The sequence below is a fragment of the Lycorma delicatula genome, chromosome 5 (genome assembly GCF_047948215.1).
Source record: "Lycorma delicatula isolate Av1 chromosome 5, ASM4794821v1, whole genome shotgun sequence".
In the NCBI taxonomy this organism is placed as follows: Eukaryota; Metazoa; Arthropoda; class Insecta; order Hemiptera; family Fulgoridae; genus Lycorma; species Lycorma delicatula.
In genome coordinates this window covers 182,042,682-182,061,719 of record NC_134459.1, presented here as the reverse complement: position 1 = coordinate 182,061,719, position 19,038 = coordinate 182,042,682, and the positions used below count along the sequence as shown (strand labels likewise).

The 19,038-nt window shown below is 33.2% G+C and overlaps 1 protein-coding gene across 1 annotated transcript in view; it reads right to left on the bottom strand.

Moving 5' to 3' along the window:
• Window positions 1-14,289: 14,289 nt before the first annotated feature.
• Window positions 14,290-19,038, bottom strand: part of LOC142325812 (NEDD8 ultimate buster 1-like) — a 181,470-nt gene continuing 176,721 nt past the window's right edge. The window contains exon 5 of the mRNA XM_075367839.1: window positions 14,290-14,500. The gene's annotated coding sequence lies outside the window, so the exon portion shown is untranslated. The remainder of the gene's footprint in view (window positions 14,501-19,038) is intronic.

Sequence of the window (19,038 nt, the reverse complement as noted above, 5' to 3'; positions counted from 1 at the left end):
GGACCGTAGCGAGAATTGAATCGAGCGATTAGCCGTTCAAAGTTTTCACCCCACCATCAAATACTACTCTAGGTTTAGTAGCGGTGGAAGATTCACGAAATACTCCGTGGTGAAGCAAATAAAAGGTTTCAGATGGAACCTTAGACTGAAATGAATCTACAGGTCGCATGCGATCTAATTCTTGATATTCCTTCGTGAAACGGAAGTAATCTTCTTTAAGTTTAGCGTTTTTCTGAAATCTACGATGTAACAAATTGAAACGACGTCTCGCATTTTCATAAGAATCTCCTAAAGTACAGTTTTCCTTACGAGGAAGAGATACAACAAATCTGCCTTGTTGATCAGGAAAGATATTTTGAAGGAAATGTTTTTAGCAAAAGGATTCCTCCACAGTCGGTAAACGATCTTCGATCTCTTCAGATCTCCAAAATGTTTCTATTTAAGAGGAAAGTTGTTCGTTACTAACAAGAAGGGATATTGAATCTGAATTATTTTTCCGTTTACTAGGCTTAGTAGGGAGTTGACCAGAGACTATGAAACCAAGACGAGTTTCTTGAAGTACGGTACGATCGGAATTACGAGTCGATCGAACAGATTTAATATTTAAATCGACACTTAGCTTAGATTCAGTAACCTAAACCTAAGCCTGTTTTATGCCGGTGATCGGCATTAAAACAGGTTTGGTTTGAAGATCAAGTTTAGCAGCAAAACGTATGTTAGATCCTTTGCGATGCAGAGGACCGTAAAACCTTTGCGGTTGGTTTTAGAGCGAGTATGGACTGTAGATGATGAAATAAAACAACTCCTTGTCGCCTTTGAATCGTTACGTTTAATATGTCGTTACACTCTTGACATAACAACTAACACGACAAACTAAATTGAAAATAATAAATGCTAATATAACTAGACTTGAACCTTATCAAAAATACTACTAGTAACACTAATCGTCCATCCGGACGAAATCGAAAATACGACTGCTCTTTGCAGGATTCGGGCCCCGAATGAATAGAAGTCGCTGCATCGTAATGACCGCTCCTTGCGGTATTATGACGTAGGACATCGTATGAACATAGCTTGTCGGAGAGCTCTAGCACCCGACGGCAAAAGCGGAACGTAACATAATAATTCTAACTAAAGCACGCGCACATACCGTATTTAATTCGCGCGGATGTGGCGGTTCTAGCGGCGATGATCGGCACTAACTAAACAAATTTCGCTTGTACGGTTGTACGGTAGCCGCGAGGCTTAACGCACCAAGAACCGAGTAAACCGAGCGATCCGGTTCGTCAAGACCCAGCTAGACCGAGTTATTTTTTTACAATTTAAAAAGTATTCGTTTACTTAATTCTGTGACGTTAAAACATAGCAGACGACTACAGTAGTATTTTTTGATCCGGGGTGCGATCTAGCGGAAGGTGATTTAGAGGCCGACACAAAATACGAACATTAACATCCGAAAAACTTCCATCCTTTTTTTTTGTTTTATGGGTTCCTTACGTGTCAAAACGCCATGCCCAAACCGGACCGATTACAATACTTTCCCTTCTACAGCTATAGATCTGCTGTAACGCCCTCTAGATGGAAAAGTAAAAGGTAAATTAAATGAAAATAAATTAGACTTTTTACGATCGGTACGTTATAATTACAGGTATACAAAAACAAGCAAAGGAAAACTTAAGGAATAAACGAATGAACTTTTCATGTTAATAATACTGAATAAATTCAAGATATTATAAAAGAAATCCCTTTCGGCATGCCGGAACGCGGAGGTAGATTTCATCGATCCTAAGTAGAAAATAAGAAAATTTTCACCTTAAATTTAAGAAAAACTTCAAATTTACTAAATACAACGACGGTTGCATATGAAAAAAAGTTTCACGTGTTTAGCATACGACAAGCTATTTAAGCATATCTTCTTACAATTCCAACAACATTTTGGTCATCCCTTGCCGTAAGGGTCGGTCATAAAAAATTGTTTCAAACGAAAGTCTTAGGTAATGTTTAGAGGACTAACGACCGCTTTAAACCGATTCGATACCGTGCCTATTAAGCGAGGTATGATTTTTTTTTGTTTTTAAACCCTAATTTTTTTCACCCCCTGGGCCGACGGTTGATGATATCAAAAACCTTGACTTAGATACGTTTTAGGCCCTTATCCAAAGATCAGTAGGAAATTTAAACGAGTTCGATATTTTGCTTAATAAGAAAGTTAGGGCGATATTTTATTTTTTTCGAAAAAGTCCCCCCCGTTTCTATTCCCACGGTCCGATTTTGGCGGTTAAAGAATTCCACCGAGATTTTCTGACGAGTTATTTTTACAGAACAATTTGAAAGTGATCGGCGGAAAATTACGGCAGTTATCGTGTCCACAAGAAAGTGAAATATACATACGTATAACTTTTGAAGTGACGGTAGTTTTGGGGTCTGGAGGATGTAAAAACGCGAAGATATGTCAAAACTTTCCAGAAGTTAAATCACGGTATCCGTTACATAGGTAGCTTTCTTATGAAATCTACCTAATAGATTGTGGAAAACAAAACCGAACATTTTTTTATTTTATATCACCTCTATTTATTTATAAGAACGTAAAAAAATTATCGTAAATAAAAATTAAAGTTTACAAAATCACAGATCATTATATTCGCGTTGAACTTTGAATTTTGTATTCAGATAAATTGAAACGGATAAAAAAGTTAATAAAACATTTTGTACACCTTTAGTTTTAGAATTAAATCCGGTTTGCTCTGTGAAATCGTTTTCCCATTACCTATTTATTTAAAAGTTAAAAAGCACGCGTTGCAAAAAAAAACCGGTTACGGACAAAATTAATTTTATATTTGGTTTATCGTAAAATTGATGAATCATTTTCGCTCGTATACTCCTACTTCCCCTACACCAACGCGCCATCTCGATTGTTCTCTCGCTCAAACTCTCTCCCTCTCCCGTGTATAATATCGGCAAAGTTTTATCCGGGTTAAATTTTCTATAAAAATAATTTAGATTTAAATTAAGCGTTATAATCCAGAGAAGGTTTTTAACGTTCTATGCCGATAGTAAAAAAAAACAAACGTCGATAAATTTTATAAAATGGTTTTGATAAATTTTTAAACGGAACTTTGCATCTCGTAAAAATTACGTCTCGTGAATATTATATAATAGGTATAGTCGTAACAACACTCGCGCCGATAGAAAAATATTGTAATATTCCATTTACGTACATTCACTGATAAAATCTTTTTTAGTTCCACAGAAAACCGTCTACAGTTTTTAAGTAACAAATTATTGACTTCAGAATGTATTAATAATATTTCAATATTTTCACGTCGATATTTCTCAAGCGCATTAGATACATCTAAAATATATGTTATTGCCGTAAAGTCAGTTACTCGAACCCGTACTTATCAGTATTATCTTTAGAAAATTTTCCAACAAAAAAAAATACAAAACAAAACCGAATAACGTAAGTTCCAAGAAACTAACGCAAAATTCAAGTATAAGGCCCTTTGTCGTAAGCCAAAGTATTGCGCTGAGTTAAATGAAACCGGTTCTAATATCGGCTACAGATCTGATTACGAGATCATGGATACCGTCGTTCTTTGGTGGTTGGGTTTCAATTAACAACGATCTCAGGAGCGGCTGACCAGAGACTTTAAAAGAGTTTAGTTCATTTACATTTATACACGTCATCCTCATTCATCCTCTGAAGTAATATTTTACGGTGGTTCTGGAGGGTAAACAGAAAAAGAAAGAAGTTCTTTATCGGCATTAACCGGTCGGGGTCTAGTGGTGAACTTATCATAGTGAATCATTTGATTTCGAAGTCAAGAGTTCTAAGATTCAAACCCTAGTAAAGGCAGTTAGTTACTTTTATACGGATTTGAATACTAGATTGTGGATACCGTGTTCTTTGATGGTTGGGTTTCATTTAAACACACATCTCAGGAATAGTTGATGTGAGAATGTACAAGACTACACTTCATTTACATTCATACATATCATCCTCTGAAGTAATACCTTACAGTAGTTCCAGAAGCTAAACAGAAAAAGAGAGTTCTATTATCAGATTTGATAGCATGGATATTGTTATTTTTTTAAAAAGGGACTATTTTTGGAAAAGAATGCACATTCATAAATATAAACTCAAGGATAACTAAAAATATTTCATTTTCTAAATATCAATCTACACGATTCATATTTATTGTCGCCAAACAATTTTCTAACAGCCTATTTATGCATTTTGAAAATTTGTTTTAACTTTTTAGGGAAACCGTAAAGAGGTTTACTATACTTTAAAATTCAATATACATAAGTATAGTACATATTTAATAATTGTCAAGCGTAAAGTTTTATAAAATACTTCATACGTGTTTACTTTGCCGTTTTTAATAAATTATCAAACGATTTAAAAAATCTTAGCGCCGATTTATTTAAAATACAGACGGTTCAAAGAGCGACACAATCTCACGGAAGAATGTTTTATTCTTTAGTTGCAAGTTTAATCGGGTAAAACGGGTTACAAAATGCAGCAGAATATATTCGTCGCCTCCCAACACATTAGATGTGCCAGTTACGCCCAGACCCAGAACGCCTTCACAGAAAAGTAGTTTCCATCAAGCGGCAGAATCAAAAGAGACAGGGAATGCGATAGACGCAGCCAAAAGCGCTCGACCGAAAACGGTAGCATCAGAAAAGTCGATCGACGTGCAAGCTTTATATTCTGTTAGTGCCAAGAAATCTGTGCGACGTCTATCTAACCGTTTTGATCTTTTTTGGTAACGCCCGCACGGCATGGAACAAGCGTTTAAAGATGCGTTCACGCAGAATCACGGCTCATATAGCCGACTTTCTTGTATCGGTGTTTTCGTGGACAATAGATTTCGAAGGGATTGTGGCCCCCTCGGTCTCCTGATTTATCCTTTCCTGACTTTTTCTTGTGGGGGGATACCTTAAGGATGCCGCTTACAAAACTCATCCTCACACCGTTCCTGAATAGCAGAGCGAAATTAAACGATGTGTCGCGAAACACATCGTTTAAAACGATGTTTTAAACGAAAAATATCTATTTTTCGAAGCGAATGAATTATCAACCCCACGAATTACAAAACGGTTTATTTCAGTATTTTTTTCTGCAATCTAATGTTTTAAGTAGATTTCAAAAGATAGCTACGTATTGTAATGGATACAATGATTTGATTTCAGGAAATTTCGACATATCTTGGCGTTTCACAGCCTCAGACCCCAAAACCACCGTCAACTCAAAATTTTATATATGTATATTTCAATTTCTTGTGAACACTATAACCGCCGTAATTTTTCAAATTGTTCCTTAAAAATAACCCGTCAGAAAATCTCGGTCTAGTTCGTTAACGGCCAAAATCGGATCATGGGACTGGAAATGGGGGAGGGCCTTTCGAAAAAACAAAATATCGCTGCAACTGTCTTATTAAGTAAAATATCGAAAAGTGTTTACTATTCTTTGGATAAGGATTTTTTTAAACTTATCTAAGTAAAGCTTTATGATATTATTTAATTTTATATTATTTTAATATTTTTTCTGATGCCTTTCCCTCAAAAATGATTGCATACCAGCACGAAGCCAACTAAACTATAGCTGATATTCAGCCCTGAAATTAGTCTTTTTACTCTGTTCATCGCATCGAACGGTTATATCGTGTCATAATAAACGTAAAGAAATCAACTTTATATGTTATCACTTATATATCTTGCACGACTTGTATAACACAGAAGTCACAGATCAGGAATTTATAATGTAATAACTTGTTCAAACGCTTCTTCATTCTATTTAGCGCTGGTAAAGAAGCAATCGATGAAAGACACGATGATATCGTCGTTTCCAAATTGTTATTCTGTGTTTTGTAATTCATTTTTTGTGAGCAAGCGAACAGTGAAACTAAAATCGGTAGATGATAATCTCATGTTCATACTAATATTATGAGCGCGACATGACGCCAGAAAATCAGAGAGAAGTGAGCTGTACAGATTCAGATGATATTATTGAACTGAAAAACGATTGTCGCAACATTTCGGGAACAAAAGAATCTACTAACAGAATTGATGGAGCTTGGGACTGCAGCGATATCAGAATCTTATTATGAATTGAAGGATGCTAAACAAATCAAACGGTGCAGGCTGCTCTCGATGGCTGTTATTCGTCTGAATGAAAATGCATAATCTTACCCTGTAGGCCACTTAAAGACTTTAGTTGTCGGTTCAAGTTGGAGATTTTTATTGTCCGGACATGTTTGAATACCTTCTCTTTATTAAGATAAAGATTTGTCTGTTAATCGGTATAATGAACTAACAAGGTGCTCAGAAATGGACGGGTGGTGGATTTCAAAATTCATTTCTACAAAAGTCGGTGTTGCGGTGCAACAAGACTCTCGGGTCCACCCGAGAGTGGAAAGCGACTAGACGAAAGTTTAGGGCAGATATGTTTGTAAGATATAGCGATCCAAATAACAAAATATTTAGACAACGTTTTTTTTTTTTATTACCAGAAATCATAAACATGCTACATTTGTCTATACATTGAGGAGAAAGGACTTTTCACGATAGCTTTAGATTTTTACTTAAGTAAAACTTGCCGGTTTTTATCCGTTTGTCCTAACATCGCATAAGAAGAGCCGAACAATTTTTTGTAATTAAGAATTACATTAAACCCGATTGAAGTTTAGATATTTATTTTAAAACACGATAGATAATCGCAGCCGATACGATAATTTTTTTTTTATTTCTAATTGCTTAAGAAGAAATTGTAGTTTGAAAAAAGTCAATAAAATATTTATAGACATTTATACATGTCCATTTGCTTATTTGCCGTAAACAAAGGATCGAATGCGACAAGATACGTGATACAAGTCCCACAAGACGGCATTGCCGTTCTCAAGAAAAAAGCATTTCACGACGGGCATAATAAGGAAAGCGAGGGCTGAAGCGATTACCCGTTGTCTTCTACCCAGAGTAGGCCACCCCACTAAAACGCAGGAAATCTTTCACCTGTACAAGCGACAACTTCGCTCTGTTCAACACTGGGACCGATCGCGTATGTAAATCAATATTCTTAATGAAAGCGAAAGCAATTTTATCTCTTGCATCTGTTGCGCTTTATATGCATCACCGCATTGTGATTGCGACAGATTATGTAATTAAACAACTTCTGCTAGGTCACAGATAACGAATCGCAAAACGTACCTCACAGTCGCGAAGAGTAACATCATGCGATGCATCGACTCCATGTACGAAATTTAAACCATCACTTGACCTAAACATTCTCCCATCTAACAGCCAATCGTCAGTCACCAGATGCGTAACAACAGAAGAGTTTTTGTAAAGTTTTCATATATAGCCCTATCCTTTTTCACAAATAAGTCACACTGATATCTATGACTAGATGTCTAACGGAAATTAAATTTTAAATAATCTCAAAACTGTAACCGATTTGTATAACAAAAACAGTTTACCTCATTTTGTTCTAAGTTAGTAACTCACCGGGTCGGTCTAGTGGTGAACGAGTCTTCCCAAATCAGCTTATTTGGAAGTCAAGAGTTCCAGCGTTCAAGTCTTAGTAAAGTCAGTTACTGTTATACGGATTTAAATACTAGATCGTGGATATCGGTGTTCTTTGGCGGTTGGGTTTTTTCAATTACCCAAACATTTCGGAAATAGCCGAATTAAGACTGTACAAGACTGCACTCCATTGAAACTCATAAGCAGCATCCTCATTCATCCTCCGAAGTATTATCTAAACGGTAGTTACGGGATGCTAAACAGGAAAAAGAAAGTTAAAATGTTCTAAATAAGTAATCGTTTTCTGTATGTCTGTCCAAATACGAATCTGAACTAGAATAGTTAAGAGAACTTCCGAGAATTAATTATAATTTAGATTTGTCAAATGAAAACCCCAAAGGGTGTAGAATAAAGTTGCTCGCTTCCTTAGGTTTCTGGCCTCGCAGAGGATGGCTAAAGGAGTTTGTTGCTCTAATAGACAGAGTGAAACCCGGATGGCTAGGGGCCGGTTTGGGCGTTTACTTCACCAAGGTAGGCGTTTTGGCATCGAGCCACGGTTAGTTTAGTTATTCGTCTTCAAGACAGAAGTAGAATAAGTTAGAAATTCGGTGATGGGGCTAAAGTGCAGGAGGGTGAAGGTTTCCTCGTTCCCAAAAACGAATCAGAACAGAGTAAGTTAGTGTTTGTTTCGTGTTAAGATTTCATAATTGTCTTTGACAGACTGAGATGGATTTGGATATATGTTGAACAAAACTGTCGTTGTTGCAATAATCATTTATTAAAGAAGTATAAGAATAAAAATTTAGATGTTTCTAGTAAAGTCGAATGAAATCTTATATATAGATAACGATGTCTAGTTTGAAACTGAGTTATGGGAAACGGTTATTTTGTTACCTTCGGTCACAAAATAACCATTTTCCTGTTATATAATCAAAATTTCCCATAACTCAGTTAGGCGCGTGGATAACGCTTCCGCGAAACGGTTATTTAATTAGTTGAGAGTTACAAATAAGAGTAGATGAGCAAAAATTTGGAAAAGCCAGTAACGAAAGGGATAGTAAAGTTGAATTAAAACACTGGAAATGTCTGCCCAGGAATTCGCATCGATGGTATCCCGACAGAGGCCAAACTAATACTGTGATACGTAATCAAAGTCAGAGGGTCTATAAGATGATCTCCGGTAAAGCCCATCAGAACTAGGAACGTAAGGGGTGTTATGGCGTCCGAGATCTTCCTCTACGAGGGTCAGGATTTACGTGAATGTATTTATGTATTTTCAACTTTTTCGAATGATAATAATTGATAAATATTTAAGTTTTTTTTTGTTTTGTTTTTGGTTGATGATTAATTCACCACGTAAGCTCGAAGCTTGGGCATGGGATGATGAAATACATATTATCTAGCGTGTGAAAAAACGTCATGGAGGTTTAACATTTTTGTCCTACTTCTTTTTCTCTAAACTTTTAACCAAAAAGCGGGAGAAAAATATTTTTTTGTTACGAGTTGTACGAGACTCCTACTAATTTCATGTTGAAATTTTTCTCAAATTTCAAACAGGATTAAAATAGATTTATCTAGAAATTTTTATTAAAATTTGTACATATTTTCGTCTATAATCTCTAATAAGAAAGTCGAGGAAATGGACTTTTACATTACGGTTTTACGTTACGGGTTTTTATCTTACTGAAAAATAAAACTTTTGTTTTATATGAATAAATATATTTGAGTCGACTACAAAAACCGTCTCGCTTGCCTGTTACTTATGAAGATAGAAATAATTAATTTTGTATTATATTTTCAGAACGGATAGCTTTTTTTTAAAGTAACAATGCAAAAAAGAAAAGCTTAAGATTGTATCGTAAATATTAATTATGACAGTCGTGTAATGATTGACTTTTTTCTTAGAGGAAGTAATTTACTCGGCGTTTTAAAATATCACTGCACGAATAATAAACGTTTAAAACTTGTAATTATCTCGATTTAAGTTTCTACTTAAAAAATTATGAAGTTATCCAAATAAATTTAAAATTAAGCAGTTTAGGTCGTAAAAAATACGTACTTACAGAACCATTTAGATCGTTTCAAATCATATAATTTACAACAAATATCGGTACAAATACACAGACATGTTTACATGTATATTAGGTACGACACAAAAATTTGATTGTAACTAGTTTTCTGTGAAAATATGAATTATTCTACTGTTATTTTTAACGCTCTTATATTAACTCGCTCTTCGACTATACGTGAAATTCACGGTACGGAACCTTCCGATCGAATTTTGAAGCCCTTCCGCTTAACCATTCGCTCTGTAATTTTTCATAGAGGTTTGCTCCTGATAATGACATATTTTAACAATATTTACAAGTCTCTAAGACGCCCCTAAGTTGCTAACTGAAAAAAAAATGCCTCTCGAACTTACGCAACCTCGTATACATGCATATTTTCTTAGTGAAAGAATTATCCGTGTTTAATTTATCCATTAAACATGAATAATTCGTAACATGATATTGTCGTTTCAATCGATTAGATTGAATGAACGTATTTTTTCTACCGCCGAGAAAAAAATTCAAATTTCATATAATCGCTCAAACCTGTGCGCTAGTGCAGCTGTAAAGTATCAACTTTTGAAGACTAAGAAGTAGAAATGAACAAATAAATAAAAACAACTTTTTTAAAAAACAGTGTTATATTAAATGAACTAAAACATAGAAATTAAAAAAAAATTAACGCATTACTCTTAAATTAAACGTGCTAAAAGGTAAAAAATAATTTTTGGACGATATCTCAGAATGGATTTGACAACAAGCTTTGATGATGATATGTAAGATTATGTGAAAGTCATAGCTTCAAGTTAAAAATTTGATGTTTTTGTCAATTTTTTCATACGCGTGATGAATGGCCCAAAGAGTGGGGTGCCCATGTTAAAGTACAAATCTTTGCATTATTAAGTAGTATACTAATTATTATAGTTTTTTTTTTTTTTTTAATTAATATTGGTACCAATTTTAGGCAATTTTTAAAAATGCTCAATACAAAAATCTATTTCAGTTAGATTTTATTTATCCTAGCTTTAAATTATTTACATTTTGTTACTAATAATAATATTTTACGTTCAATAAAATTTTAAACTAAAAACAATTTATTCAGGATTATTATATATATATTTTTTGTTTTAATTAAAAAATTTCAGATTATATGCATCCAGTTTAAACAGATCGAACCTCAAGTCCCATGCAAATACAATACAAGGAGAGAACGGCGTATAATAGGTATGTGAAATCAATAAAACCAGGCGTAAATGGAAATTCTTTGGAAATAACTAAAACCAACAATATATAATGAATAAAGAATAAAAATTTAATAACAATAATACTTGCCCGGTACTTGTACTTGTATTGTACAGTTTTACTTTATTCTAATTTACTTGTTAAGTTTTTATATCGCTAAACAACAAGCCTTTAATTCAATAGCAAACAATATATGGAACACTGAGGAAGTTATTTAAAGTGCAGTGTTTTAAATCTGTTTATTTACACAGATCACAACGAATGTGGACAGTTTTAAATTTGTTAATCGTATTTGGTGCGTAACAACACATCTACTGTTCATTAATTATTTAAGAAAAATACTTAAAAATTGGCTTAATTTACAAACAGCAAATTTTGATCCTGACGAGCCATCTTGAAAACTTGTTTAGAATTGCAGATTCAATGACAAATATTGATAATTTTCTCAAATTTATTTTGATTAGGGTTTTGAAAAAGAATTTTTATTTTTATTATTAGAAACGAGTTGTTTTTAAAATCACTGAAACTTCGAGGTTTATGTAAGCTTCCGAAAAACGACAAATATTTAAATATATATACTTTTTCTTTTTATGAAAGAACGAGTATCAACAGCTACGGTCATTAGCCCGGTGAAAATCGATAGCGTATGAAAAGTTACCGTAGCTGACCGGGATTCGAACCCAGAACCATCGCGCTATTTAAATATTGTTTTATTAAATTACGTGAAAAAAAGATTAATATGGCTCAATCTTTTAGTTAATTTTAATGAAAATATATTTGCAAATATACCGAACTAGATATTACATTTTATTATAAATTTAGATTTTTTTTAGATATAATTAACATAGCACAGTTCAAGAGAATTAATCTAAGTTATTTCAATTATGTCCATTTTATACACATCTTTTAATGGACTTCAGAAACCTATCGTACATACATTGCATTTTTTTTCTTTCACCTCTTGGACCACCGCTAGGTATTGCTTCAGAAGATGAGATGAATAATTTGTAGCGTGTGAAAATGCCATGTCTGACCGAGATTCGAACCCGGGACCTCCGGATGAAAGGCCGAGAACTACCTCTCGCGATACGGAGGCCGGCAAAAATTAAACTATTTAGATATCTCTATATGTTCTGCGAATATCTCGTCTGAAGCGTAGTAAAATAATCCTAAAATAAGATAGAGGCTGCCGATGCAGCTTTTAGTATCTTTCGTAATTTTTTTAGGTTCAGTTCAAAATCATATTAAACTGCTATTCAAAAAATGAATTTTTCGATTATAAGCAGGCATTTTCAACAAAGTAAAAAATAAAAATAAAAAATGTACGTTTTTATTATTTATATACGTAACGTTTTACATCCTCTGTATGTAATTAAATTTGTCTTTCACTACTCAAAATCGTAATTAATGGCCCAAGTTTTTAATACGTGACCTGCAGATGAATTTCACAAAACTCTAACACCAAAACCTTTTCCCAAAAATGGGAGGATGGTTAAACATCTCCCATTTGATACTGTTAATTTAGGGTTGAGTGCATACGGCAGTATGCAGATTGCCGTTGTCATGAAGAAAACAATGCTTGAACTCAGCATGCCGCGTTGTTTGTTTTGTATGACCTTTCTTAATTTCTGCAACATCTCACAATAAGTTTCAGGATTATTTCAGTTCAAGGTTATTTAGAAATTAACTTCTAGGACTCGGTATTGTGAGGAGTTGAAAAACAGTGTTGTTACCTGGATTAATTCAGACAGTAGTTTTATGATGAGGGTATTCAAAAACTTGTTTACAGATATGACAAGTACCTTAATTTAGATGGCAATTATGAAGAAAAGTAGCTAAATAAAAATAATAACATAAATATATATATATATATATATATATATATATATAATTTATAATAAATTTATTTATTTATTGGTGTTTTTTTTTAAAACGATTCGGAAGTTACTTTCTGAACAGCCCTCATAGAACTTACATTTCAAAAAAATATATTTCCCTTTTAAAACAAAATTATAAAGTTTCATTTGGAGATAAAGATTGCATATCCTTTTATAAAATGTTCTGAGATTTTGTGTGATAAAGTTTCTTTAATTTACTGGAACTGTAAGGTAACAAGAAACAATCTATGACTTTAATTCAGCTTCTAAAAGGTGACTTACTTTGATGGTAAACAAACTTTTATATTGTAATCTGCTTCAGCCTTTTGGTTAACCGCCAAAATGCTATTACTTGGATCCTTAAAAATAAAACATCCTTAATATCAGTGGAATTTAAAATTTTTTCCAGAAACAGTAGTTGAAGAATGATAGATAAAAAAAGGAAATAAAGAAAAGTTCAAAGAATCAGGACATCTGAAATGTAAATGTTAGGTTGAAATCAATATGCAGCAATAATTGTTTCAATACAAAAAAAAAAGTTAAATAACAGGTTTTTATTCATTCAGCAGATAATTAAAAACCATGAATTAAACCGATATGCTTACCCGATTAATAAGTTCTTTAAAAAAAGGACTGTCAATATTGCCAGACAATGTCGCTTGCAATAACTCTGGTTGTTGATGTATTAAATTTATTGCATCATTTACAGCATTATTAGTGTGCCTTAAAGCTTCGATCGCCATAAAACGAGAAAATCCCATCGCTTCTAACTGTTTAACTAGTCTAGATTCCACATACTGTTGACCATCTGAACAAAGACCCAATTAAAAATTAAAAATAATGAAAACTGCTTCATTGTAACATAAATATTACAATATACAGCAGTTATTAATCCTGGACCTAATCAATAATACTAACTGTATTATTCATATAAGTGTCTCATTGAATTGGTATGGTCATTAGTTATTAATAAATAGCAGCAAACTAACTTTAACTTGAAAGCTCTAAGAGAACAACTTTATTAAATGTCACTTTGGCTGTTGATCTTATTTCATATCTTCTCAACTATTTAATATTTAACAATCTAAACTATTTATATTTTATTTTCTAAACTATTTACACTAGGGTTGAGTACTTTCAGTCGGCAATCAAATTTAATATGGCACTGAATTTTTTTAATGGTTTTGTCAGTCATAGTGATTTTTGGGATGTCCTGAGTATTCAACATCTTGAATGGAATATATACGACCATGTTTAAATTCAGCAGCCCACTTTTCTACAGTCAAAAATGAAAGGGAATAATCTTTTTAAGCGGAAGCTAACTCTTCTTTTAAAACAAAGTACTTTACATCAGCTTGAACTTCAACTTTAACTATGTTATCATTGTCATTGTCATTGTTGATAATATGCATACATTATTAAAATATTCTATCAAGCAGCATGTATGCTATGTAAACTTCTATATTAAGATTTCATACAACACCAATTTTGACTGTAAGTATGAAACTTTCTTATTTTATAAGTAAAATTTAATAGATTGCTTTACTTTATAACTTTTAATTATACAAGGAAGAGGTAATGTCTACATACTTACTTAAGGTACTATATTATAAAAAACAATATCAGCAAAATAAGTTTTTTTATAATGAAATGTATAAAAGAAAAAAATCTTCTTCCATCACACTTACTTTTCTTTTTCTCTAATTTCCTCCCGTTCTTGTCTTCTTTTTTGTATATATTCGACAGCTGAATTTACACAACCATTAGTAGCTCGTACACCAATTCTGGCTTCAGCTGGAGTAAAACCTAAGAAAAATATGAAATATTAAGTAATAGATTATTAGTATAAGTAACTTCTATTATGTGGGGGCTTGTTTTTAATACAAGGGACTCGATCAAAACTATTCTGTTCAATGAGATTGAAAAGCTGATAATTCCACAACGTATGAAACATTTCACAGACCAACTTCTGATATTTGATAGTTGTAGAGTAGATATAAAAAAAATGTAACAGCCCAAGCTGCATTTAACAAATCAGTTTTATAGATAACTGTTGTTAAACAATGTTGGGTGCAGTTTCTCATGTTGTTATTTACTTGTTGTTGAGTTTACACATGTTGGTATTTACTAATTGGATCATGCCGTGACATTTTGACTGAAAAATTGAACGTGCATTGAGTTACAGCAAAGTTTGTTCCTCATTTGATGACCAAACAGCAGAAAAAACATCAAGTGGACGTTTGTCGGCAACTTCTTGAAGAACCCAATGATGATGTAACATTCATGCAAAGGATCATAATGGGAGATGAAAGTTGGTTATGGCTATGACATTGAAACAAAAGTTCAATCGTTAAAAAATCACACCTTACAAAAACTGCTACCAGCACTTAAACACGTTGCACTGAAATAACAATAACACGAAAACTAAATGAGAAATAAACAATCCAAGAACATGTGCTTACAGAGGAGATTATGTGAAACACAATGCTGCCAACCACATGTCACTAAATATCTCCACTGGGGCATGTAATTAAAAACGTTTGTTTATTTTCTGAGTAGACCTCATATGAAGCATACACAAAGAAAAGAAAAATGCAGGAAGCATTTGAAGAATGAACATGGAAGAGATTGGAGAAGATTAAAGGACAGACTAAATGAAAAATGAAATTATGGGAAGAGTAAACAAGAATAGAACATAATAAAAATAATTAAAAATAGTAAAGCTGACTGTAATGTCTCATGAAAGGAGAATTGCTTAAAATAGTATTAGAAGGATCAGCAGTTTTATAAAAGAGAGGCTATAAAAGTAAAAAATTGTAGAAAGTCTAATGGAAATGGGAGCTCTTGGGATTGTAAGTTTAGTACGAAACAGATGAGAATGGAGATGAACATGTTGCAAGGAACGTGGCTCAAGGTTCATCATATAAAAATGATGTGAACATATCATGCATCATCTACATCAGTTTATTATAATATTTAATTATATTAATCTTATCAACAAAGATAAGGAATACTGATTATACATCAGATACATTTTACTGTAGATTTACAAATTTTTCAAACCTAAACAAATAAATATTAATTTTCAGTATTATTGATTTCACTGCGGAACTAGTATAGAAATCCATTAACAAATTGCAAATGGTATATAATCCAAATTAATATATAACTTCATGTAGTCATAATATTTCGATAATATTTTGTCCATAATGTAATAGCGGGGTTTCAAATAGTCATCGTTTTGGAATAACCATGATAAAGTCATGAAGTATACATAAAAATATTCTTTCAAGAATCTATGAGTCACAGGGCAACTCCTTTAGTTGTCCTGCAGATAGCAAGACAGTATTCATTTTATTGCAATAAAGACAGAGAATGTCTAGTGATCCATTCTTTTAAATGGCTCAAATTTCAAATTTGAACAGGAAATACTTGTTATTTGCGTAAATGAAGTCGACGATTCAAATGTATCACCTTTGGAGCTGAAATGTTATTACTCTGATCAGAAGATCCAGGCAAAGAACACACAGATGTATCACAACTACCGTTCTCACAACTGTTGATCAAAGATTTAGTCTGTAGAGTCAAAGTACCACCGGGAGATAAAAAAGCTTTCAGTAAAGGCTGAGAATTCCTTATCTTAATTATTTCATTACACTGCTTTGCTTTATTGTGCAAAGTCACAATAGCCTTTCAGCCTATATTACCATGTCCAAAAAGTTTTGTTACACACATCACAAAAAGCATGTATCTCTCTTCTCAACAAACTGAATTTTGGTTGTAAGTTTATATCTAACCGCTGATCATTAAACGGCCTTTTTTTATGCTATTTAAAAGCAATTAATTACTAAAAATACAAAAAAAGAAATTCATGGTGGTTTTAGAGAAATTTCCAAAAACAGTTAACAACCTTTAAATTTTTCAATGGTAACCTTTTGTTAAAATGTCACCGGTGAATAAATTAACTGCAATTAGAAATATACCTCCTTTAATATAAAATAATAATTGGGGGAATGTAAGTAAGAACAGGACATGTTAATGGCTGCTTGAAGCACGTAGTTGCAAAGTGCTGGGTGATGGAGGTTATTTTAGGTCATATTATGCAGAATTGTAATCTCTTGAAATCACTTTTCATTAATACATATAGAATGGTGCAAAATTTAAAAATAAACCATAACATGAAGAACACATCGTCCTACATTATGAGTTAAATCTTATGGTTTATGAGTATGTCAATACTCATAAACCGTAAGATACATTTAACGATTGTTTCCCAGATTCTATATTACATTTCATTAAATTTTTTTTTTTTTTTAAATATACTTTTTCGTATATATAATTTAAAATCCGGAGGTAAAATAGTCCCCCGTTCGGATCTCCGGGTGGGGACTACTAAGGAAGGGGTCACCAGAAAATTAAAAAATAACATTCTACGAGTCGGAGAGTGGAATGTTAGAAGCTTAAAAAAGGTTGGTAAGCTAGAAAATTTAAAAAGGGAAATGGGTAGGACAAATTTGGATATAGTAGGAATTAGTGAGGTTCGGTGGGAAGAGGAAGGCGACTTTTGGTCAGGTGATTTTAGAGTAATTAACTCAGCGTCAAATAATGGGCAGGCAGGAGTAGGTTTCGTGATGAACAAGAAGATAGGGAGGAGAGTGGAGTATTTCAAAACGCATAGCGATAGAATCATTGTAATAAGGATAAAATCAAAACCTAAACCGACAACGATTGTTAACGTCTATATGCCTGCAAGCGCCCATGATGATGATGAGGTAGAGTGTGTATACGAAGAGATTGATGAAGTAATTAAACACGTAAAAGGAGATGAAAATTTAATAATAGTTGGAGATTGGAATGCAAGCATTGGAAAAGGCAAGGAAGGAAATATAGTGGGTGAATACGGGCTGGGCAAAAGGAATGAAAGAGGAGACCGACTTATAGAATTTTGCACGAAGTATAATTTAGTAATTGCCAACACCCGATTTAAAAATCATAATAGAAGAATATACACTTGGAAAAAGCCAGGCGATACTGGAAGGTATCAGATAGATTATATCATGGTTAAGCAAAGATTTAGAAATCAACTCGTTGACTGCAAAACTTACCCTGGAGCAGACATTGATAGCGACCATAATTTGGTGATTATGAAATGTAGATTGGGGTTTAAAAACCTGAAGAAAAGGTGTCAGATGAATCGGTGGAATTTAGAGAAGCTTGAGGAAGAGGAGGTAAAGAAGATTTTTGAGGAGGACATCGTAAGAGGTCTGAGTAAAAAAGATAAGGTAGAAAATGTAGAAGAAGAATGGGAGAATGTTAAAAAGGAAATTCTTAAATCAGCAGAAGCAAACTTAGGCGGAATAAAGAGAACTGGTAGAAAACCTTGGGTTTCAGACGATATATTGCAGCTGATGGATGAACGTAGAAAATATAAGAATGCTAGTGATGAAGAAAGTAAAAGGAACTATCGGCAATTAAGAAATGCTATAAACAGGAAGTGCAAACTGGTGAAAGAAGAGTGGATAAAAGAAAAGTGTTCAGAAGTGGAAAGAGAAATGAACATTGGTAAAATAGACGGAGCATACAGGAAAGTTAAGGAAAATGTTGGGGTACATAAATTAAAATCTAATAATGTGTTAAACAAAGATGGTACACCAATATATAATACGAAAGGTAAAGTCGATAGATGGGTAGAATATATTGAAGAGTTATACGGAGGAAATGAATTAGAAAATGGTGTTAGAGGAAGAAGAGGAAGTTGAGGAGGATGAAATGGGAGAAACAATACTGAGATCTGAATTTAAGAGAGCATTAAAAGATTTAAATGGCAGAAAGGCTCCTGGCATAGACGGAATACCTGTAGAATTACTGCGCAGTGCAGGTGAGGAAGCGATTGATAGATTATACAAACTGGTGTGTAATATTTATGAAAATGGGGAATTTCCATCAGACTTCAAAAAAAGTGTTATAGTTATGATACCAAAGAAAGCAGGGGCAGATAAATGTGAAGAATATAGAACAATTAGTTTAACTAGTCACGCATCAAAAATCTTAACTAGAATTTTATACAGAAGAATTGAGAGGAGAGTGGAAGAAGTGTTAGGAGAAGACCAATTTGGTTTCAGGAAAAGTATAGGGACAAGGGAAGCAATTTTAGGCCTCAGATTAATAGTAGAAGGAAGATTAAAGAAAAACAAACCAACATAGTTGGCGTTTATAGACCTAGAAAAGGCTTTCGATAACGTAGATTGGAATAAAATGTTCAGCATTTTAAAAAAATTAGGGTTCAAATACAGAGATAGAAGAACAATTGCTAACATGTACAGGAACCAAACAGAAAAAATAAC